The 23487-nt window shown below is 45.3% G+C and overlaps 1 protein-coding gene across 5 annotated transcripts in view; it reads right to left on the bottom strand.

The window, feature by feature from the left end:
* C6H16orf58 (chromosome 6 C16orf58 homolog) overlaps nt 1-23487 on the bottom strand; it is a 74452-nt gene that overhangs the window by 44320 nt on the left and 6645 nt on the right. For 3 of the 5 annotated variants that reach the window (XM_029606823.1, XM_029606824.1, XM_029606825.1), the window contains one exon: nt 10795-10936. The exons of 1 other annotated variant lie outside the window; for it this stretch is intronic. The gene's annotated coding sequence lies outside the window, so the exon portion shown is untranslated. Of the gene's footprint in view, nt 1-4352; nt 4468-10794; nt 10937-23487 lie in introns of those variants that run through there. One more of the 5 variants, XM_029606827.1, reaches the window with a different exon arrangement.

Here is a 23487-nt window from a genome sequence, read left to right as displayed (position 1 = left end):
AGTTGAGCAATCTGAGACAGATCCACTAGGGAGTTAGCACTTAATATAATCTCTGTACTGAAGTAGCAATCTGTTATGGATCTGTTCCCTTGAAGGAGTAACAGTGATGATACTCCGTAGGCAGAATAGTGAACTAATGTGGTTAGCTCCCACAGAGTGGTAGATGATATAATACCGCTCTATTAGTGTAAGGAATGAACACTTAGTAGAAATGGTGAATCCTTGGGCCGATTGTAGATGACAGCGCCCCCAACAGGAGATCCTGAGAGGAACCACCAGCTAGGCTGGAGTATTGAGAAACACAGATAGTTCTTTATTAGACTGGAAGTAGAACCACCAGAGGTGGCAGTAGTGAGCTGATGTGCTTGGCCGGGCTGAAGTCCTTCAGATACTGGAATAGCGATCTCTGAGTTGCTGAGCTGTAGAGAGAGACTATAGGTAGTGAGTAGACCGGGTATGCTGGATACATAACCAGTAGTGGATGATACACTCACAATGGTAGATGTCTGTAAGGTCCTCTTATGCAACAGAGTGTCTTCAGTATTCAGGAACAGGAGCCACAGGCGAGTACTGGTTCCTGTAGGCAGTCTGAAATAGTAACTCACAATAACTGTATATGAGCTGGCTTCTGGAATAGAAGAGAGTTTAGGAGAGTTGAGGAACATAGGCCCTCGTGGAGTGAGTACCAGTTCCTATCTGAATAGAACTCCCAGTGTTCACGACTGCGATCGCTTCCAGGCAATAGGGGTCTTCTGAGTCTTCAGGAACGTAGGCCCTCATGGAGCGAGTACTGGATTCCGTCCTGTATCTGAAATCAAGAAGAGAGAGCGGGGCCCCCGAGGAGCGGATACCTCTAGGTAAGTTTGTAGAGGCAGAGCAGTGGAGAAAGATTCCTCCTTGCTAACTCGATTCGTAGTTGCAAGCAAAGACCTTTTATGTTGGAAGCAGATGACATCACTACGGGGGGATGCCCCCGAGGTTTGCGCCCTTGCCGGTACAAGTCTGGAGCGCGTGCCCTTACGTCATCAGGAACATGGCGGATCCGTAGCGTCAAGCCAGCCCGGGGCCTCTGGGACACAGAGGCAGAGAGAAGCCATGGCAGCATCTGTCCGTCAGAGCCGAAGGGAGTCGCCACAAAGGTAGAGAGGGTGGAGCGAGGGCGAGAATGGGCACGAACGCAACAGAAGTATATTCAGGGTTCTGGAAGTGAGCCTCATTGGCTGAGTACTCACACAGTGGTTTCTCTCGGTAGGGAACACAGGAGCTGACATAAAGGCAGGCCCTCGAGGGGAGAGTACCTGGTTTCAGGGAACAGCTCTGAGAGAAGAAGATGGTAACTTCCAGACAGAAGAGAATCCAGGCAACGAGTCCGGGAACATGGGCCCTCGAGGAGCGAGTACCGGTTGCAGACAGTGATCTGAAAGAGAAGAGAGAGGCCCCCGAGGAGCGAGTACCCCAAATAGAGTAAGTCCAATAATGGAGAAGCAGAGTAGCCAGGTATGGAGAGCAAATCCCATCCGTAAGTTCATCTGTACGAATACCTTTGCTAACTCGATTAGCTAGCAGTAGTGTAGGCTTTTTGTATCCGGGATGCGTGATATCATCACAGGGGGACGCCCCTGAGGTTCGCGCCAAAGAAAGTATTTGAAGCAGGGCCGTGTGGCGCGCACACCCTAAGGCAGCTGGACAGCATGGCGGGAGGCAGCGCCCAAGCCGGACCGGGGATGCCAGAGAGGACGGCAGGCAGACGCCGCGGTAGCCAAACATCCGTCAACTGCGGGAGGAGTCGCTAAAGAGGTAAGGAGAGTGGAGTGGAGACGTCGGGCAGAGACAGTCATAACAAGTTCTCAGTGAACAGCAGGATAATTATTTATTTAGCAGCTTTTTTATACCGACATTAGAAGGCACATCATATCGGTTTACATCTGAACAAAAGGTGGAAAATACAAAAACCAGGGAGGGGGGAAAGGGGAGCAACAAGAGTAACAATTTGCAACAAAGGTGCTGCAGCTAGAAGGAGGCTCTACATGTGAGCCTGAAAAGTTGAAACTAAAGGGTTAAAGATATTAACAGATAATTAGCCATTATGCGTGGGGTGGTGTCATTTGCTTGCACCAAAACAGATCCAGCTCTCAGAGGTTAGTAAAGACTTTATAAAGCATGAGTGGGAGTTCCTATGTGCATACATTGCCTCATGAGCCCTTCAGTCTCTTCCAAAGCTTAAGCTTTACGGGCCGATACAGTAAGGAGCGGTAGGAAGAGCTGCGTTAGTGCCGGGCGCACCCGCGTTTGCCGCACGCACAGTCCAGCTCACCTACCGCTCGATACTGTATTAAAATGGCATGCAAATGCAAGCTGCGTCCAAGAAGCGTCTGTGAAGCGTTAGGCCCGCGCAACCCATTTTACTGTATACGTTCTTAATACAGCGCCTATACAGTATCCTGGGTGCGCTGGTACCTGACATTTGAAATGACAGGCACCAGGAAGTGGATCCCAACTTTAACCCATGAAAACCTAAAATCCCCTCCTCCCGAAGTGGCTCGACATGTGCCAACTTACCTTTTGTTGCTTTTCAGCCCTTTCAAACTTCTCTGCCGTCCTCCGGAGGGGGCAGCCGGCGGCGAAAGCGGCCCCCCCCCCCGCGCAGGTCCCGGTTCTCCTGGCTCGACCCTCATCTGCTAAAGGAAGATTGTGAAGACAGGTAAGAACCCACTGTTCTGGGCCTTCTCCAGTCACGGCGTGAGCGAAGCGAAGCGTACTTTCATTGGCCTGAGCGCCCGTCAATTTGGGCCCTCCAGCCAATGAAAGCACATAGACGGGCGTGCGTGACTCACGCCGTGACGTCACGCACGCCCGTCCATGTTCGCCCAAATTGACGGGCACTCAGGCCAATGAAAGTACGCTCCGCTCGCGCCGTGACTGGAGAGGGCACAGAACAGTGGGCTCTCACCTGACTTCACAATTTTCTTTAAGTAGATGAGGGCCGAGCCAGGAGAACTGGGACCTGCGTGGGGGAGGGACCGCTGCAAGCCGCTTTCGCCACTGGCTGCCCCCTCTGGAGGACGGCAGAGAAGGGAAGGGGCTGGGTAGAAGGGAAGAGAACGCATGGGTAAGGGTAGGCGGTAAGTTAGCATGGGTAAGGGTAGGCGGTAAGTTAGCAGGTTAAACGAACGGCAAAACGGCAGGGTAAAATAGCGATAGTTGGGGCGCGCGTTACTGGATGGTAGGGAATAGCTAATTTGATCGTTTACATTCAATAAACATGCCGCGGATGGAAGGGGTTACCCGGTGATTTAAAGAGGTGGTAAGAATCGGTTAAAGGGGATTGTGTATCGCAGGAAGGGCTAACGCGGCCGGAAAGTGAGTAGAAAGCGGGTTAGGAGCGGGGTAACCGCGGTCGCACTTTACTGTATTGACCTGAGGTAGTCAAATTTCCAGGGAGGCAAGCAATTATTAAGAATGGCTAATTTGTTCTTCTACCTATGGAGAACCCTATTTACAAGTAAGTAAACTTGCTTTCTCCATCACAAACAGGCATGAATTAGCCATTACACTTGGCAAGTCCCAGGTTTGCGCATGACAACCTAGCCCCACCAGATGGAGAATGGATTACTGTACAGAACTGCTTGTCCAAAGTAACTGTCTCCTTAGGAAATGATATCCAAACAGTAGTGGGATGTGAAGGTGTGCAGACACTCAAGTAGCAGCTTTGCATATGTCTTCCACAGACGTGGCCCTCAGATAAGCCACTGAAATCCCCATAGCTCTCACTTGATAAGCCTTGACAGAGTCTAATCTGCAAACCAGCTAGTGCATAACAGTGCACAATTCAACTGGGCAGAGTTTGTTTGGTAACGCCTATTCCCAATTTATTGGGATCAAAGCACACAAACAGTTGAGAAGCTCGATGGTGAAGTTGAGTCTTTAGGTAATACATCAGGGTTGTCTTACAGTCAAGTAGTGAAGAACCTTTGTGCACAAGGGTCTTGGAAAGAATGTAGGAAGCACAATGGTGAAATTTAACTTACCTGTTGCCAGTTAATTTTTTTTCCTTGAGTTCTGCCAGATCAGTCATTACAAGTAGGATTATGTTCTCCGGCCAGCAGATGGAGGCAGAGACAAAAGCTCACAGCTGAAGTCACTTCCCCTATAAAAGGTCTGATGCTGCTCTCAGCTCTTCAGTATCCTAAGCCAAAGCTAAGACAATCGAAGGCAATTGTTAGTTTTTGTTACCAATTCACTCTTACAGTCAAGTGTGTTTCTCTTTTTTGGCTAGGATTTTTAATGTCAGCTTTAAGTTATAGTTGGTTGCATTTTTATGTAAGTTATTGTTCACTGATCAGTAGAAGTACCTGAGCGGGACCTGAGCAGGACTTGCATGACAGCAAAACTTCGCTTCACTGAGGGAAGTATGTTTTCCACATATTACATGAGTAAAAAAACAAAAGAAAGACTGTTTAAGTTTAAATTTTATAGGACCAATGATTAAAGATGATCCAAAGTGGCTGAAAATACAGGCATCAAATGCATGCAGACCACGGGTGTTATGACGGTCCTTAATAAGTTAGTAAGTGAATTATATTTAGAAAAATACACACATCAAATTTGAAATAATATTGTACAACGTGTTTTTCAGTAGACTTCAATTACCCCAATATTGACTGGGTAAATGTATCATCAGGACACGCTAGAGAGATAAAGTACCTGGATGGAATAAATGATAGCTTTATGGAGAAATTGGTTCAGGAACCGACGAGAGAGAAAGCAATTTTAGATCTAATTCTCAGTGGAGCAGAGGATTTGGTGAGAGAGGTAACGGTGGTGGAGCCGCTTGGCAATAGTGATCATAATATGATTAAATTTGAATTAATAACTGGAAGGGGGACAGTAAGCAAATCCACGGCTCTCATGCTAAACTTTCAAAAGGGAAACTTTGATAAAATCAGAAAAATTGTAAGAAAAAAAACTGAAAGGAGCAGCTACAAAAGGTAAAAAGTGTGCAAGAGGCATGGTCATTGTTAAAAAATACCATCCTAGAAGCAAAGTCCAGATGTATTCCACACATTAAGAAAGGTGGAAAGGCGGCAAAACGATTACCGGCATGGTTAAAAGGGGAGGTGAAAGAAGCTATTTTAGCCAAAAGATCTTCATTAAAAAATTGGAAGAAGGATCCAACAGAAGAAAATAGGATTATGCATAAACGTTGGCAAGTTAAATGTAAGACATTGATAAGACAGGCTAAGAGAGAATTTGAAAAGAAGTTGGCTGCAGAGGCAAAAACTCACAGTAAAAACTTTAAAAAATATATCCGAAGCAGAAAGCCTGTGAGGGAGTCAGTTGGACCGTTAGATGATCGAGGGGTTAAAGGGGCACTTAGAGAAGATAAGGCCATCGCGGAAAGATTAAATGATTTCTTTGCTTCGGTGTTTACTGAAGAGGATGTTGGGGAGATACCCGTACTGGAGAATGTTTTCATGGGTAATGATTCAGATGGACTCAACCAAATCACGGTGAACCTAGAAGATGTGGTAGACCTGATTGACAAACTGAAGAGTAGTAAATCACCTGGACCGGATGGTATACACCCCAGAGTTCTGAAGGAACTAAAAAATGAAATTTCAGACCTATTAGTAAAAATTTGTAACCTATCATTAAAATCATCCACTGTACCTGAAGACTGGAGGATAACTAATGTAACCCCAATATTTAAAAAGGGCTCCAGGTTAGCCTGACTTCAGTGCCAGGAAAAATAGTGGAAAGTGTTCTAAACATCAAAATCACAGAACATATAGAAAGACATGGTTTAATGGAACAAAGTCAGCATGGCTTTACCCAAGGCAAGTCTTGCCTCACAAATCTGCTACATTTTTTTGAAGGAGTTATTAAACATGTGGATAAAAGTGAACCAGTAGATGTAGTGTACTTGGATTTTCAGAAGGCGTTTGACAGAGTTCCTTATGAGAGGTTCTAGGAAAAGTAAAAAGTCATGGGATAGGTGGCGATGTCCTTTCGTGGATTGCAAACTGGCTAAAAGACAGGAAACAGAGAATAGGATTAAATGGACAATTTTCTCAGTGGAAGGGAGTGGACAGTGGAGTGCCTCAGGGATCTGTATTGGGACCCTTACTTTTCAATATATTTATAAATGATCTAGAAAGAAATACGACGGGTGAGATAATCAAATTTGCAGATCATACAAAATTGTTCAGAGTAGTTAAATCACAAGCAGATTGTGATAAATTGCAGGAAGACCTTTTGAGACTGGAAAATTGGGCATCAAAATAGCAGATGAAATTTAATGTGGATAAATGCAAGTTGATGCATATAGGGAAAAATAACCCATGTTTAGTTACACAATGTTAGGTTACATATTAGGTGCTACAACCCAAGAAAGAGATCTAGGAGTCATAGTGGATAACTCATTGAAATAGTCGGTTCAGTGTGCTGCGGCAGTCAAAAAAGCAAACAGAATGTTGGGAATTATTAGAAAGGGAATGGTGAATAAAACAGAAATGTCATAATGCCTCTGTATCGCTCCATGGTGAGACTGCACCTTGAATACTGTGTACAATTCTGGTCGCCGAATCTCAAAAAAGATATAATTGCGATGGAGAAGGTACAGAGAAGGGCTACCAAAATGATAAGGGGAATGGAACAGCTCCCCTATGAGGAAAGCCTACAGGCCCCTATAAGGAGCAGCCAAAGACCTGGTCGCAATATCAAAAGCTTCATATATTGAATAGATAAGGTGCTCCTCATATTCCTCCACATCTTCCACTGCTCAATGGAAGTCTACCTGCTCAATGTCAGACAATTTTGTCAAGGATCTTAGCTTTTGGACACATTCATGCAAATACTGCACCATGTAGAGTTGGTGAGCCACAATCTAGACACTCAGCATGGAACTTTGTTAGATATTCTTCCCAAATACATTCAATGGTTTTGAGTCCTTCCCTGTGGGTGTGGTGAAGTGATTATGAATACACTTGGCACACACCAATGCCAATTCTACCACTACAGAGTGGGGCAGCAACTTGACAACCCCAAAACCTGGGGTGGCCTACATTCTATATTTCATCCAGTTTCCAGGCTACCAGAAAGCATGATATAGGCATCTGCCACATCTTCATCTGCAGATCCTGGAGAGGTTTGTGAACTGGGATAGCCATAGAATTTTCTGGGGGTTGAAGAAACTGAAGGAGCCTGAAGATGTCTTTGCTCAGATCCTTTCCTTTTTGAACACTCATAGACAGAGTCTTTGCAAGCTTATCCAAGAACATGGAGTAGCATCAATCCTCCAGACAAGAGTTATTCTGACAAGTCCAGAAGGAGATCAAATGGAATCCCCATGGAATCCTCCTTGTCTCAAACACCAGAGAATACTAAGCATAACCTTGATGATGAAGGCAGCATCCAATGTAGAGAACGCTGCTTGTCTGCAGAGAAATATTGGTAAGGAACTCAAAGAGGACAGTGCCCACTTCTTCACTCTCTCCTTTGTGAAGGGACTCCCCTTCAGGAGTAGGTGTTGAGAACGGGGTGTTTTAGCGTGCCCATGGGCCTCAGCTCAGGCTCAGACCTTCAGGGCCGAGCCGAGGGTTGACGGTGGCTCCGCATGGCTGACTGTCTTACCCTCTGCCAGGCCGGCAAGCTCCTAAGGCCAACATCCGAGGATGTTGGAAGTTGAATGGTCCTCCGACCATTCCGAGCCCTTTCGGACCTGCTGCGAACAGCATGGAGCAGCAGGCCTGGCCTGAGGTTGAGGGCAGACGGCCTTGACATGAAGACATGACAATGATTGATGCGATGGCATCTAGACGAAGACACGGGGTTGATGCAACGCCATCCATGACGATGAACTTGACATCCAAATAGGCAAAACACAAGGCATGGACATTGGCATTGTCTCTCAGGGCGCCCTACTCAGGCCACCCGCGGGACTGAGTCGCGGACCACCCTGTCCCACTGCGCGCCCTACACAGCCCTTGCAGGTTGGTCACGGACCACGAGGAGAACGGGACAGCGCAGGAAAGATCCAGGACATGACAGCTCGAGAGCGCAGGACACCAGTCCACCTGCAGGCCACTCCAACTCGGGAAAGACGTCGTCCGAGGGAGTCCGGCCCACAGGACCAGAAGGCTCAGGAGCGTAGAAGACGAGACGCAGGAACACACATCAGGACGTGGAGGAACATAGCGAGACATCAAAACATGGACCAGGACCTCAGGCGGAACACCAAGACATGAAGACGTGGTAGAAGGCAGACGAGACGAGAAGAGGAGCTCCACGAAGACCTTACAAGGCTCTGGCAGGCAGGAGCCTCCAGAGGGAAGTCACCACGATGCAAGGCGAAGAACAGACTGACGAAGCAGCCCTTTATAGGGCTGAAGCAGGAAGTCCCATCAAAGGTGGGGCCAGTGCATTTCCTGTGCCTGGCCCTTTAAATCTTGCAGAAAGGCGCGTGCCAGTGCCTAAGGGAAGCAAGCAGGAAGCTGTGCAGGACCGCGGACAGTGGCCTGCACCGACATCGACGTGGGAAGAGGCAGGGCTGGGCCTAAACGCAGGCCCTGACGTCAGCAGCGGCTCCAGCCGCTGCAGGAAGCCCCGAGGGCGGCTCCAGCCACCAGGAGGATCCCAGAGCTTGCGGTCTAGCGCCACGAAGATGGCATCAGCGTCAGCGGCGGTCCCGGGCTGCAAAGAAGGCTGGAAAGTCCGCAGCTCCGGCCGTGGTGAAGAGGAGAAGCACGGGCGGCCTCCGGGCCGCATGAGGAAGGAAAGTCCGCAGCTCCTGCTGCGCGGGGGGGCCGACGTCGGCAGCATTGCGCTGCGAAGAAGAGGCAGCATGGGGTGAGTAAGCAGAGCCTGCTCGCGGGGAGACCCGTGGGCAGTGCATTCATAACAGTAGGGACCATCACCTCATAATGAGGGCTTATCCCCAATGCTGGAAGCTATTGTGGTGAAGTATGCACAAGCATAGGAGCAACCACATTATGTGGGAAAATGTCCTCCTCCTTGTACAGGAAAGGTTCTAATCTTCCTCTTCAGTATTCAGAGCAAGATGGCAAAGAAATTAAGAAATTCTTTAAAAGCTAATTTTTAAAAAGGGCTCCATTGGTGATCTGGGACACTATAGACCAGTGAGCCTGATATCTGTGCTAGGCAAGATGGTAGAAGCTATTAAAAAAAAAAAACAAAAAAAAAACTACAGACCACATAGTCACAGTTTAATGAGGCAGAGTCAATATGGTTTTTGCAACGGGAAGTCTTGCCTTACTAATTTACTACATTTTTTGAATGTGTAAACAAACACGTGGGACCATTGTTTTTTTAACATATTTATAAAGGACCTGGAAATGGAAACAATGAATGAAGTGATCAGATTTGCTAATGATACAAAATTGTTCAAAGTTGTTCAATCACAAGAGATTTGTGCAAAATTGCAAGAAAACCTTGCAAAACTGGAAGACAGGGAATGCAAATAGCAAATAAAATTTAATGTGGGCAAGTGCAAAGCGATGCACTTCGTATAACATTTGGCTGGCTATGGGACGGAGCCGCAACAGGCTGCACTCACTAAGCATGCCAGAAAAGCTTTGCTACGGCTCAAATGCCTCCATTCCTTGCCTGTTGCTGGCTTGGCTCCTAGGCATGTGTGTATGGTGTGTGCTGCCCTTTGAAGATCCAGTGGTCGGAAACCCAACGGAGGCACTTCTTGATCAAGTCACATGGAGGGTATCTAAACCCCACCCCCATGCTCCTCTCCCCGCTTCAGCAACAGGTTCTCTGCCTAGTTTATATAGCGTGTATTGCTCTTTATTTCCCCGCCACCAGCCCCGACTTCCACATGTACCAGGACTTCCCTTGATCACCCCCTATGGGTACATTTGCCTAAGTCCTCTCAGCCCCTGGAACCCAAGGACTCAACCTGCAGGGAACATGGCTGGTATAGGTGAAGCCCCAGCTCCAGTCTCAGTAAGTGCGTGTCTTCCAGCTGGCAGCATGAGCTTAGTAAGCTTGCCTACTAGGCTGCATCAGCCATGCCACAGCCCAAGGGCTCATTACTGTGACACTTAGAGAAGAGTAACCCAAAATATAGCTACACAAAGCGAGGTTTCACATTAGGAGTCACCATTCAGGAAAAGGATTTAGGCGTCATTTTAATAATATATTAAAATCTTCTGCTCAGTGTGCAACAGCAGCCAAAAAAGCAAATAGAATGCTAGGCATTATTAGGAAAGGAATGGAGAATAAAACAGAGAATATCACAATGCTTCTCTATCACTTCATGGTGAACCTCATCTTGAGTACAGTGTACAGTTCAGGTCACCATATCTTACAAAAGAGGTAGCAGAATTAGAAAAGGTACAGAGAAGGGGATGAAACGATTCCCCTATGAGCAAAGGCTAAAGAGACTAGGTCTCTTCAGCTTGGAGAAGAGACAGCTGAGAGAAGATATGAAAAGAGGACTGTAAAATAATGAGGGCAGTAGAACAAGTAAACGCAAATCAGTTGTTTACTCTTTCATAAAGAATAAAGACTAGGGGATACACAATGAAGTTACTAAGTTGTACATTTAAAACTAATAAGAGAAAATTTTTTTTTTATTACTTAACACATAATTAAGCTCTGGAATTCGTTGCCAGAGGATGTGGTGAAAATTGTTAGTGTAAACTTGTGCAAACCTTAAAAAAGGTTTGCGCATAAGTTCCTAGCGGAAAAGTTCATAAACCATTAAGGTGGAGTTGCAAAAATCCATTGCTTTTCCCTGGGATGAGAAGCACAGAATCTACCTACCTTTTGGGATCCTGCCAGGTACTTGTGGCCTGGATTGGCCACTCCTGGAAACAGAATACTGGGTTTGATGAATCTTTGGTGTGACCCAGTATGGCAATCTTATGTTCTTTTCTTTTTATTCTTATACGGTTAGAACATACACCTGGCATTAAAATAAGGAAAAGAAGGATATCATCACACCACCAAACTTCCAGTATGGGTCACAAATCCTATCATACAGTTTAACGTTATCACGTAACATAAAGGTTCATTTCTCAAGCAAGGCCACAGAGTGCAGCTGTGACTTCCAGTTGCTCAGAGTCAGAACAGATTTCCATTTCCATGCAATGACAAAAACGGACAACGTGTAACATTTGCTGCATAAGCAACCTTTGATACATATTCACTCTATGAGCCCTCCACAAGCTCAAGAGACAAAGTGCCGGGGAGAGAGAGCAATTAGTAATTTTCCCAATAAGTCGGCCAACCCTCTGCCAGAAAGCAAAAATCAGGGGGCATCCTCACCATACATGTAGATAAGTCCCAGGTAGGCCACAGCCTTGCCAACATAGAGGTGAGGATGTAGGAGAAAATGTAGAGAAAAATAGAGGCCACCGGTACGTACGCATAATCAAGCAGACCATAAGCTCAGCCCACTTAGCACAGAGAGATTTATTTAAAAGTATTTATATCTCACCCCTCCAAAGTACAATGATACATACATAATACCATGAGATTAAAATAAAAACAAATATAGATAAATTAAATCAAAACAAACTGAATAAAACAGAGAATAAAACAAGAGACTAAATAGAATATCAGGAATTACATAAACCGGGAAAGGCTTGGAGGAATAGGTGATATTTGAGGGCTTTCTTGAATATGTTTATGTTTCTTAAGTTTTATATACCGTTGTCTTAGATGAACCTTCACCACAGTTTACAAGTAGTATGGAAGTGAGAAAATACAATACATCAATTAAGAATCAAAAATATCAAATACATAATTAAGATAATAGTACAAAACTTAAACAATCCTTATAAAAAGTATAGTAAAAGAATAAAATAGATATAAACATCATAAAATCATAAATATTATAAGAACCTAAAATTTACTTAATTGGACCTGATTTAGTACCAAAAACATTTCCATTAAAAGTGCTTGTGCATCTCTAACTTGTTGTTTCTGTGGGTGGTACTGAATTCAAAAGTATAGGTCCAGCTATGGAAAATGCATGCTCCCTGATGGAAACTAATCTGGTTGTTTTTGGTGAAGGAAGTTGGGAGTAAGAGTTAGTTTTTAGAGCAGAGATTCCTACATGGGGTGTAGATATGTAATGATGCAGAGAGATGTGTTGTTACTGTAAACTAGGGTGTGCAGAATCATTGTTTTCTATTGTACATGCCACTTGAAAGGAAGCCAGTAGTTTCAGAAGAAACAGAGTAATGTGGTCGCAAAATTTGACATTGTGGAGAAGCCGTGCTGCTGAATTTTGTACCAGTTGCAAAGGACGAGTAGTAATTTACAATAATCAATGCTAGAAAGGATTAGAGATTGAACCACTGTGCGAAAGAGGGGTTTAACATATCTTAAGAGCCTGATTTTGAAGAGGGAGTTTTTTAAATAATGTTTTGATGTGTGAATTTAAGTTTAACTTAGGATCTAAAATTATTCCAAGATTATATACTTGTTTCACTATGTTGATTGATTAGTTTTCATGTTTAATGGAAGATGGAATGTTCCCGAAACGGGGATTTCCTAATATGAGTATTGTTTTAGAAAGATTCAAACTTAGTTTATTATGAATTAGCTAATTTTTGATCATTAAAAGACAAAGTGAGAAATTTTAGTGTGTCTGACCAGATCTGTTTGATGGGGAAAAAAATGTATGTCATCTGCATAGATTCTATAAGTTAGTCCAAGAGTAGATAATTGACAGCTTGGGGCGAGATATACATTGAAAAGGGCAGCTGAAAGAGCATATCCTTGTGGTATGCCAGTTTACAGTGCGAAAGGGGTGGAATAGTTATGATTAAAGACAATTTGTTGGAAGTGGTTAGACAGGTAAGATTTAAACCAGTTATAAACTGTTCCAGAAGTACTTATATGTGAAAGACAGGTTAATAGGATTTGATAGTTAATGTGTTGAATGCTGTTGAAAGATCAAGAAAGACGGCAATGTAGGATGTACCAGAGTCAAAACCGCGAAGAATGATGTCAGTGCTGGAGATTAATAACATTTCAATGCTGTAATGTGGTCTGAAGCTGAATTGATATTGGTCTAGGATGGAGTGTTGATCGAGAAAAAGATGTTGTTAATTGTTTTAGAACCACTGATTCCAGAATTTTAGCAAGAAATTGAAGTGATGAAATGGGCCAAAAATCACAAAAGTTTGAATTTGCATTATGGTTTTTTCAGAATGGGAGTTACTGCAGTGATTTTAAATTGTCTGGAATATGACCATTAATAAGTGAGGAACTGACTATATTAGCTATGGGAAGTGCGATGTCTTCCTTAGTTGCTTTGAATAAACTGAAAGGACAAGGAGAGCAGGGATGTGTTGGTTTCATTTTAGAGATGATTAGAATTTCAGTACCAGCCACGATATCAAAAGAATTCCAGGATTGGGTTATAACGGGGGGTGTGAGTGACGGGTGTATAGTTGGGAAATTTGAGATAATTGTTCAGATTTTTTTTAATCAAAAAATTTGGCAAATAAGTTGCAGAGTTCTGTTTGAGAATTGGTATTTGGGTATCAAGTTGAGTCATTATTAGTACTGGTGATTGACTTTACTATAATGAATAGAATTTTAGGACTGTTATTTGAGGCTTCTATCCATGTTGTGTAATATTTTTTCTTGGCACAGTTAACTGCCGTGCGGTATAGAGCGAGTTCTGCGTTATACAAAGAAAGATTATGCTGTGCACCATATTCCCATCCATTCCTTTGGGTTTATCTGAATCTGTAAATCTGCTTCCCATTGTCTGTCAAGCTTCAGGACGGGATGGAAATCTAGACCAGTCTGACAAATTTCCTGGTACAAAATCGAGCAAGTCTTCCTTCTGGCAGGACCTTCTGCAAAAGCCAATTCCAGAGGCATAGGAGGAGACCAGTGCCAATTTTCCCTGCTCTCTCCCCGCTAACGCTTGCTTTAGCCAATTCTAGTAGGACTGGGTGGAATCAGGAATGTCAAATTCATCTTGGAGGGCAGAGAAGGATAGCAACCGCTCCTAGTCATATAGATTACCTAAGCAACGTAAATCTACCTCTCACCACTGTTTCACCGCTCCACTAAAGGAATGAATTGTGAGAGCTGGGCGTTTCCAGAGAGGAGAGAAAGCAAAGAGCCCACGTCCATTAATATGTAACCCCTTACATGCAGCCCTCCATGTCTTAACAGTAGAAGCTATGAGAGCAATTGCGACAAGCTCTCCTAGCCCCCGCTGACTGGGGAGCCAGACAGAGTAGGCTACATGATCCAAGCATATGCAAAGACCAATGTTTACGAAATAACTTTTTTTTTTTTTTTGTGTTTATACAATTTTTATTGGCAACCAAACAGAATATGTACAACATGTATAACATGAGCAATTAATAGGCACACTGACCACTCCAATGCGCTACACGACAGGAAAGTTATGCAGGTTGTGCGAACTACAATAATGAGTCACCATCAGTTTACCAATAAGAAATAACCCCATCCAACCCATCATCCCACCCCCCACCCACCCACATGGTCATATAGGCTGTTGTCCAGAAGTGAGGAAACCAGTGATACCTCGACAAAGACTTCATCAGAGAGGGAGAGAACATAAGAAAACAAAGGAGGGCATTGGAGGGCATGATATAGCGTACCACAGCGGTGCTCAGCTAGAAGGCGCCGCTGAGCGGACCCTGGACAGAGGGCAGAAAAGACCACAAACCTCTAAAACTGGGGGGTGAAGCAAAACCCTCGTGCATGTACTTGAGACATTACCCAAAAGAGAACAGAAAGATAGGACCCAGTATGTGAGCAATTAATTAAGTTGTGGATGTAGAAGGAACCTCATCCTGCTTCTGTAACCAATTACAATAAGGTTCCCATACCTTATGGAAAGCACCAAGACGATCCCGTAGCACAGCAGTCAGCCGACCCAGACTGTAATATGAATGTAAACGCTTATGTACCTGAGTCAAAGAGGGAGCATGAACCCTCTTCCAATGTAATGCGATCTCAACCCGTGTGGCAATAAAAATCTGTAAAAGCAATTGCTGTGTGTGTTTTTGAGTATCGTCAACGGGGAGACCAAGCAAGGCATGCCAGGGGCGAATCTGAGGGATAACAGGAAAAAGCAGACTCACCCAGGCGATAACCTGCGACCAGCATTCCTGAATCCTCGGGCAATCCCACCAGATGTGATAATAAGTACCCTTGTCACCACAGCCCCGCCAACATACATCAGGAACTGATGGCACAAATTTATGGAGGGCCTCAGGTGTTCTGTGCCAGATATATATTAATTTATAACAATTTTCCTGTAAGCTAGCTGACAGAGAACATTTAGTGGCGGTGGAATATATTTTCTCCCAATCCGCATCGTCTAGTGAAGTCGGAAGGTCCACCTCCCAAAGGAGTCTGTGACGTTGTACCCCTAGCCGACGTCCACTAATAAGGGCGTATATTTTGGAGATAACTCCTCTAAGAGACGAGGCATTCTTGCAATACGTTTCAAATAAAGTATTCTTCATCCGCAAGGTGCCCTCTCGTACCCCCTGTTGAATGAAATGGGAAACTCTAGCATACAAAAGAAAGTCCACACTGTCAAGTGCATAGGTATCGCATAACTGGCTCTGGGTCAGCAGAACCTCCTGCTGTAACACATGTCCTACCCTATATATGCCAGCCGTCTCCCAAAGATGTTGTGACCTGGTGTGTGCATGTCCCCCATCAGCAAGATGTGTGAAAAGATGTGTCATCAGAGAGTAGGGTTCAGGGCCCACCAGAATGGCACGCCATCGCCGCCACACCCGCAGCGTGGTGCTCAGCGCAAACGGGGTAGTCAAGGTTCTAGACCACCTTACTGGAGGCTGCCACGGAAGCGCACATATGGGAAGGGAGCCGAGCAGGGCTTGCTCTAGTCGTACCCACTGCGGTCTGTCGTGGGTGCCGTGTAGCGCTACAAGTGCCCGCAATTGCGCTGCGCAAGAATACCATTCCAGATTGGGAAGATGAAGACCCCCCCTAGCCTTGGGTTGATACAATGTGGCCCTCGCAATCCTTGGCGGGCGTCTGCACCAAATGAAGCTGCATAGAAGCTGTTGCCATTGCTTGAGTTGCTGGGAGGGAATAAAAATCGGGATAGTGGTAAAAAAGTATAAAAAACGGGGGAGGATATTCATTTTAACAATAGCCAGCCTTCCCAACCAGGAATGAGCACTATCCATCCACTGATCCAGATTACCACCTATGTCCCTGGCAAGCGGTCTGTAGTTCAAGTCATAAAGCTGTTTATTATGCGAGCCTATACGAACCCCCAAATACTTAAGAGAGGAAGGGGCCCATTTGAAGGGGAAACGATGTTGGAGCTCGGCGGCCAACTGAGGAGACAGAGTCAAATTAAGGATCTCTGATTTATCAAAATTGATTTTCATCCCCGAGACCGCTGTAAACTTATCTAGTTCGCCGAGTAACCCGTCCAGTGACCGGTCTGGGTCTGTGAGGGTGAACATAATGTCATCGGCGAAGAGAGAAATCTTAAACTGATCATTCCCCACCCGCACCCCCTGAATTGCCGCAGCTCCCCTAATCCGTATGGCGAAGGGTTCTAAAAATAAAGCGAAAAGCAAAGGAGAAAGGGGGCAGCCTTGCCTGGTTCCTCTCTTAATCGGAAAGGGATTCCCATAACTACCATTAACTTTTACTCTGGCCGCCGGGTTCTCATAAAGTTTACATAAGAGGGAAATAAATGGTGACCCAAACCCCATCGCCCGCAGGGACTGGAATAAGAACTCCCAGTGGACGAGGTCGAAAGCTTTTTCAGCATCCAAAGCTAAAAGCACTGAGGGTAAATTATTCCTGTGAACTATGTCTACGATATCAACTATCCGGCGAACCATTATCAGCCGCTAATCGCCCCGGTACAAAGCCCACCTGATCATTATGTACTAAACCAGGGAGAACCCCATTTAAGCGTGCAGCCAGTACCCTGGCCAGGATCTTCAGGTCGAGATTGATTAAAGAAATAGGCCGGTATGAGCTGCATCTGGTAGGATCCCGGCCTGGTTTGGCTAAGATTGTGATACCCGCAGTGTTGGCATCGGTGGTGAAAGAAGCGCCCAGCAATAGGGAATTAAAAGCAAGGGATAATGGTTCCACTAAAAGCGTTGCAAATCTGCGGTAAAACTGACCCGTAAAGCCATCCATTCCAGGGGCCTTGCCGGGTTTCAGCTTTTTAATAGCAGTCAAAACTTCCCCCGGCTCAATAGGCTTGTCTAAGAATTCCTTTTGCGTGGGGGTGAGTTGTGGCATTGGCACAGCCGAGAGGTAATCCAGTACAGCTGCAGGGGAAATAGCCTCAACCTTAGTATATAGTTGGGAATAGAAATCAGTAAAGGCGAGCCGAATGGCTTCCTCCGAGGTAACCAGCTTTCCAGTTGGATCGTACACCTTGGCTACAACCGTTTTAGCTTGCGCTGCCCTAAGACGCCTGGCTAAATATCTCCCCGCCTTATTACCCCCCTCAAAGTGCTGTTGTTTAAGCCTAGTCAGATAATGACTAATAGCAGTATCCTCAAGGGCCTGAAGCTGATCCCGGACTGCTAAAATCTTCTGATATAGCCCCTCAGACTTCGTAGCGCTATGACGCTGAGTAAGGGTGGCCAATTCACTCAGTAACTTCCTCCGTTGCGCCTCCTGGGCTTTGTTACAATACGCAGCCCTTGCAAGGCAGGTTCCCCTTATCACAGCCTTGGCACATTCCCATACGATAAGCGGGGATATATCTGCTGTCTGGTTGTTCCGAAAGTATTCTTTCAATTGGTCCTCCACTTTAACGCAGAAGGACCGGTCCTTAAGGAGGCAATCATTCAGGCGCCAGGACCGAAAACCCCGAGCGGCATCCCCCAAGCTACACAGCAGCCACACAGGTGCATGGTCCGACCAGGTGATGGGCTCTATGTCAGCAGTTTGGACCCGAGGCTGTAATGAGGAGGAGATAAAAAAATAATCAATCCTCGTATAGGAGGCGTGTGGACACGAATAAAATGTGTAGGACCGGGAGTGTGCATGTTTAACCCTCCAGATATCCACAAGGCCCCACTTACGCAAAAAGGTACGTAGCTCTTGCCTCCCCCCTGAATGGAAACAGCGACCAGAACTAGAATCCTGCGCCGGGTCCATCACTAGATTAAAGTCCCCACCCACTATCACCTCCCCATCTGCATGTTGAAGTAATAACGTGTGTAAGCTATGGATAAAGGTCTCCTGGTGGGTGTTGGGGAAATACACATTTAGCAATGTAATGAGTTTGTTATCGACTTTAAGTTTAACCAGAAGGAACCGGCCTTGCGGATCCCGTTCAACCAGTAACAGCTCGTGAGCAAAAGAAGAGGAGAGCAAGATTCCCACCCCACCATATCGAAGGTTAGCAGTACTGGCTGCCCAAAAAGCAGTCGGGTATTGTGAAAAAACCAAAAGTCTTTCATGGTGTTTCCGGACGTGAGTTTCCTGTACAAACACTATCCCCTCTGCTTGTCTCTGCAGCTCCCTTTTAAGCAACAAACGCTTTCTTGGCGTATTTAGACCCTTAACATTTAAGGAGAGCAATTTAGTGGCCATTTAGGACATAGAAAAAGAACCCTCGCTCCAACCGCCCCCAAACATCCCACAGTCCCCCTGCTCAGGAAGTAGCCGCCTGATTATCCTTCCCCTCTGTAAAAATCCAGCAACTGTTACCGTCACTTCTGCGAAAGAAAAGAACAGAATGTTGACCATGGCCCCACAGTATTCTATATGATCCCAGAAACCTCCGTGGGACCCCCTACTCCAGTGAGCCTGCTGCATCAATCACGGAGTCCGACCTGCCACACCCTCCCCCCTTCCCCTCCCCGAGCTTTCGCACAGAGTCCTATGCAGGATAAACTAGAACAACATGTATCCCCGTCAGAAAAACTTGTAAGAAACGGTATCTCAGCAAACATTATAAAACCAACATAAGTCAGCAAAAGGCAACAATGAGAGAACCTCATGAGATTAAGTTCAGACCCAGACCCCTGTCAGGCGTCCAACATCTGTGTAGCCGGACCCTCGGGATCCGCACAGTATTTCAGTAGACACGGAAGTTCAGGAGGCTTCAACCTTGCTCCTCAAGTTGCACACGGCCCTCCTCTGGCTGTCTACGAAGTCGTTTACCCCCTTTTCCAGCCCGCTGCCACCTTGGTGCAGTGTCCCTGGTGGGGGCCTTATCCGACGGTTGGCGGGGTTGAAAGGTAATTGGCAGTTGGGCCTTATGAAAAGCTTTCGTCGCCTCCGCGATGTTTGTAATCCTATGGGTTATCCCCTGTATCTGAAAGGCCAATCCAAATGGGAAGGTCCAACGGTATCTGATGTCCTTCTCCCGTAAAGCTGTGGTAACTTCCCTAAGTTCAAACCTTTTTTGAAGCGTGACTGGGGCAAGATCCTGGTAAATGGCAATATGAAAATTGCGCCACTGGATATCCTTCAGCTGGCGGGAAAGTGTATAAATACGCTCCTTCAAGGTAAAGCTGGTGAAGCACAGGACAATGTCCCTTGGTTTTTGATCTCTGCGGGGGCCCAGGGCGCGATGTGCCCGCTCAAATTGCACTGTGGCGTGCGTGCCCTCGGGGTCAGATGTACCAGCACCCCCTTGAATCAAAATGTCCTTGCATATCAGGGCCGCCGTACCTGCCACGTCTGCAAACTCCGGATCCTCTGGGACCCCCCGGATTCTTAAGTTATTTCTCCTGCTCCGATTTTCCAAATCCTCGACTTTAGCTTGCAGAGCTAAAATATCTGTAGCAGAGGTGTCCTGCCGGGAGATGAGGGAGTTGATCGCGTCCCCATGACCGTCTATCCTGGTCTCCGTTTCATCCACGCGGCGTCCCACGGCTGCCAGGTCTTCTTTGAGTTCAGCCATAGAGGTCATGAGATCAGACCAGTGCTGCTTCAGATCCGCCCGCAGATCTATAAACCACTGGCGGGCCTCCTCCCGGGTAAGGAGTGAAGCTAGACTCGCCGCTCCGGGGTCCACCAAATCGCTAGTCTCAGGGCCTGCTTCTGCCGTTTCTGGCTGTGCTAAGCCCGGCAGGTCGGCGCCATCTTGGATGGGCTCCGCGGCGGCCTTGCCGTATGAAAATTGTCGGAGGTCTGCCGTTTTCTTCTTGGAGGTCATCATAAACTGCTCGGGGCTCTCCCCTAGGTAAGGCTGAGTGAAAATCGCTGCGAACCGCTTCCAAGAATGGCTGTTTACCGGGGTTTGTAGGCTCGGGGAGGGAGGAGCAGAGCCGGCACACGTCTGCTCACATGAGCTGCAAACAGCGCCCCCCTACGAAATAACTTTTTAATGCTGTAAGAATATTGTGAACATCTTAATGTGCATGTTAAAATGTTGTCCCATTGTTTTCAGCAGCCACCTTTTTCTAATAAAAATTCTTGTGGGAAAAAAAGAGCCTTTTGTATGCTTTAACTGTAGAATAAGGACATCCTCATAAAAACTGTAGAAAAAGATTTGCTTCCTTTTTAAAGTTATTCATGTCAGAACAATATCTTCTACAGTGCAAAAATTGTGAAAAAGTAATGCTTTATAATAATTGGAGGGATGTGAACTTGGGTATTCAAGATAACTATTGCAATCTACTCTTTCTATATATAGTTGTTAAAATTATCAGCTTCATCTTTCTGGACCAATACATCCAAAAAAATAAATTTTTGACATTATATTGTATTTCAAATTTAATGTGTTCATTACATGAATTCAACCATTTGTGGAAACTAAATAAGTCTTCTACTGTTCCAGACCAAATCATGAACACATCATCAATGAAATATTTCCAAAGGACAATTCTGTTAGAAAATGGTGATGTTTTATCCAATTCTTTTCAAAATGGTCCATGAAAAAATTTGCCACGGAGGGAGCCATGGGTAACCCCATGGCTGTACCTAAAGTCTATAAACAAAACTCCTTATTAAAAATGAATTAATTTTCCATCAAAGGCTAACCTAAGTAACTGCATAATGAAAGATGCAGGAACAGAATGAGGTCAGGGTCTTTCCTTTAAAGAATGCTGAATAATGTCCAGTGCTTCATCTTGAGGGAAGCTTGGATTACAATGAAAGCACATCCAATGTGACCAAAATAGTGTCTGAAATAGAAATTTCAGTTCGAGAAATGATGTTCAAAAATGTGTTGTACCTATTATATATATATGATTCTGCAGGAATAGCTATTGGTTTTAGAAAATCATCAACATAGGTTGATAATGGTTCAAGCACAGATTCATTTGACGAGACTATTGGTCTCCCCATTGAATTATATAAGGTTTTATGAATTTTAAGGAACGGATACATGGTGAATGTCATGGAAACTTAACATTCAGAAATTGAAATTCCTTCATTGACAAAAATCCAATGTCTACTGCATTAGATAATGGATTGCAATCAAGTAGTAGGATCCAGTTTTACACATCATACACTCATCTGAGTTCCGCGTTCACCAAATTATAGAAACAAGTCTCATCTTATCTCCTGATTTAGAACAAGATCATGATATATCTTCAATAGAAAGTTCCTTGGTTTTCAATTTATTTAATCAGAATTTGACAGAAGATAAACATCACATTTTATCGAAAGGTTTATCATTTGTTTTCCGTTGAGTATAATAGCTATGCTGTCTTTGGTGTGATGTCATCCGGTGGCGAGCGGCTCAGAACCTTCTCAGAATAGAAGAACTTGAAGCTCTGCCTATGCGCGGCTGATCTTGCATGATTACCTCAGTCGTCAATTCTTCAGTTGCAGTTGTACTGCATTACCAATTGGACGCAAATCTTCTTACGCAGATTGTTAGTAAAAAACACAGCACTTTTCAGTGCTAAGAAAATGTAAAAAAAAAAAAAAAGCACTGGGTTCAAGTACTACTTGTGCGGCCACAATTACTGTTACCTTTGTCTTAGTCCTGACCATGATCTGTCTGCCTGGCTGCATGTCTTCCTGGGCCCAGCATCAGAGGGTCAAAAAGATTGCAAGGCTGTGTGAAGTAGAGACTGTATCCTTGCCATTGGGCATCTATGCACCATCGCCTCGCCACTCTATGCAATCGTCGCCAGGCCCAAAACCCCACCCACACAAATGAGTGCGGAGGTCCACAAACGGCGGGGCAACTGAAACAATGGACCAAGCACCCCAAGCCGACTGAAGCCAAGCCCCATTAAAGTAAGGCTTCAGCAGCAGAGGCCAGACTGCAGTCAAAATCTGCATCCTCCAAGCTAGGAAAAACAGCACAGGAGTTGGAGGGACACCCAAGAACAACATCGTGAACTCAAGTGGTTGATGCAACCACATGCGTTGGCCCACGGTGCGCGTCCTGTGATGCACGCACTGATGACGCACAGTGCGGCAGCGTCCAAGCCACATGACACACAACAGTCAGGCTATGAAGCAATCGACTCCACGCAATGCAGACACACCAAAAACGAAGCTGTGCAAGCCAGCACATGACACAAAATTGTCACAACTGGAACAATCAAAATTCTTGAAATCACACAAAAAAAAATAAAATTTGAGCTCAGTGACCACGCAGATGATGCCGAGCGCACAGTTAGCCCCTGTTTGGACGCACGTTTTTGACGCGCTATTATTACCCCTTATACAGCAAGGGGTAACAGTGCGTAGAAAACGCGAGGCCAACTCCCCCCTGAAACTAATAGCGCACATCACATGCAAATGCATGTTGATGAGCCTATTAGTCACGCTCAATACAGAAAGTAAAATGTGCGGCCAAGCCGCACATTTTACTTTCAGAAATTAACTCCTGCCAAAGGCTTTGCCATGGGTCTGCGAATGCGCTGTGCAGGCAGTTACCTTTACAGCGCAGGGCCACAGTCGCAATGTAAAGAAGAGCTGAGCAAGACCACGTGACAGGCTAGACCAGCCCATCAGGGCATGCCCGATTCCCCAATCCACCCCTGCCCAACACTGACTCTTCTTGGAGTTACTCTGCAGCGGGACGAAAGATAAGCAGGTCTCCCGTGTCCCAGAGCACTGAGTTAGAGTATCAGAGGAAGTAAAAGTAGGTGATGTCACTTGCTCCGCCCCCTCACATGGACTGGGCTTGCGTGACACACTGGCACACTGCAGGCGACACACTAATGTGTCGTAACACACGCTTTTTTTTTTTAAATAATTTTTATTTGCCAGCACAAGAAAATAGTACAGAACAATTGTGAATACTTGACAAAAGACAATTTTTGTTCCTTATACATACCCCCCACCCCCCCGACTGAGAATATTGCAATCAACTGTCGAAGATCTAGAATACATAACAGTATAGTATGTTTCAAAGTCCAAAACACACAGGCATCCAATAGGTAACCCTAGAATCCAAAAGGTAACCCTAGAATTCCGTATTATCAGGATCCTGTAGATTATTCCGTATTATCTAGGATCCTGTAGAATTTAGGCAAGTAATGATTTTTTATCGGTTAATTTATATAAGGAGCA

Source organism: Rhinatrema bivittatum, chromosome 6, assembly GCF_901001135.1.
Source record: "Rhinatrema bivittatum chromosome 6, aRhiBiv1.1, whole genome shotgun sequence".
NCBI classification, from domain to species: Eukaryota; Metazoa; Chordata; class Amphibia; order Gymnophiona; family Rhinatrematidae; genus Rhinatrema; species Rhinatrema bivittatum.
This window is presented reverse-complemented; position numbering and strand designations above follow the sequence as displayed.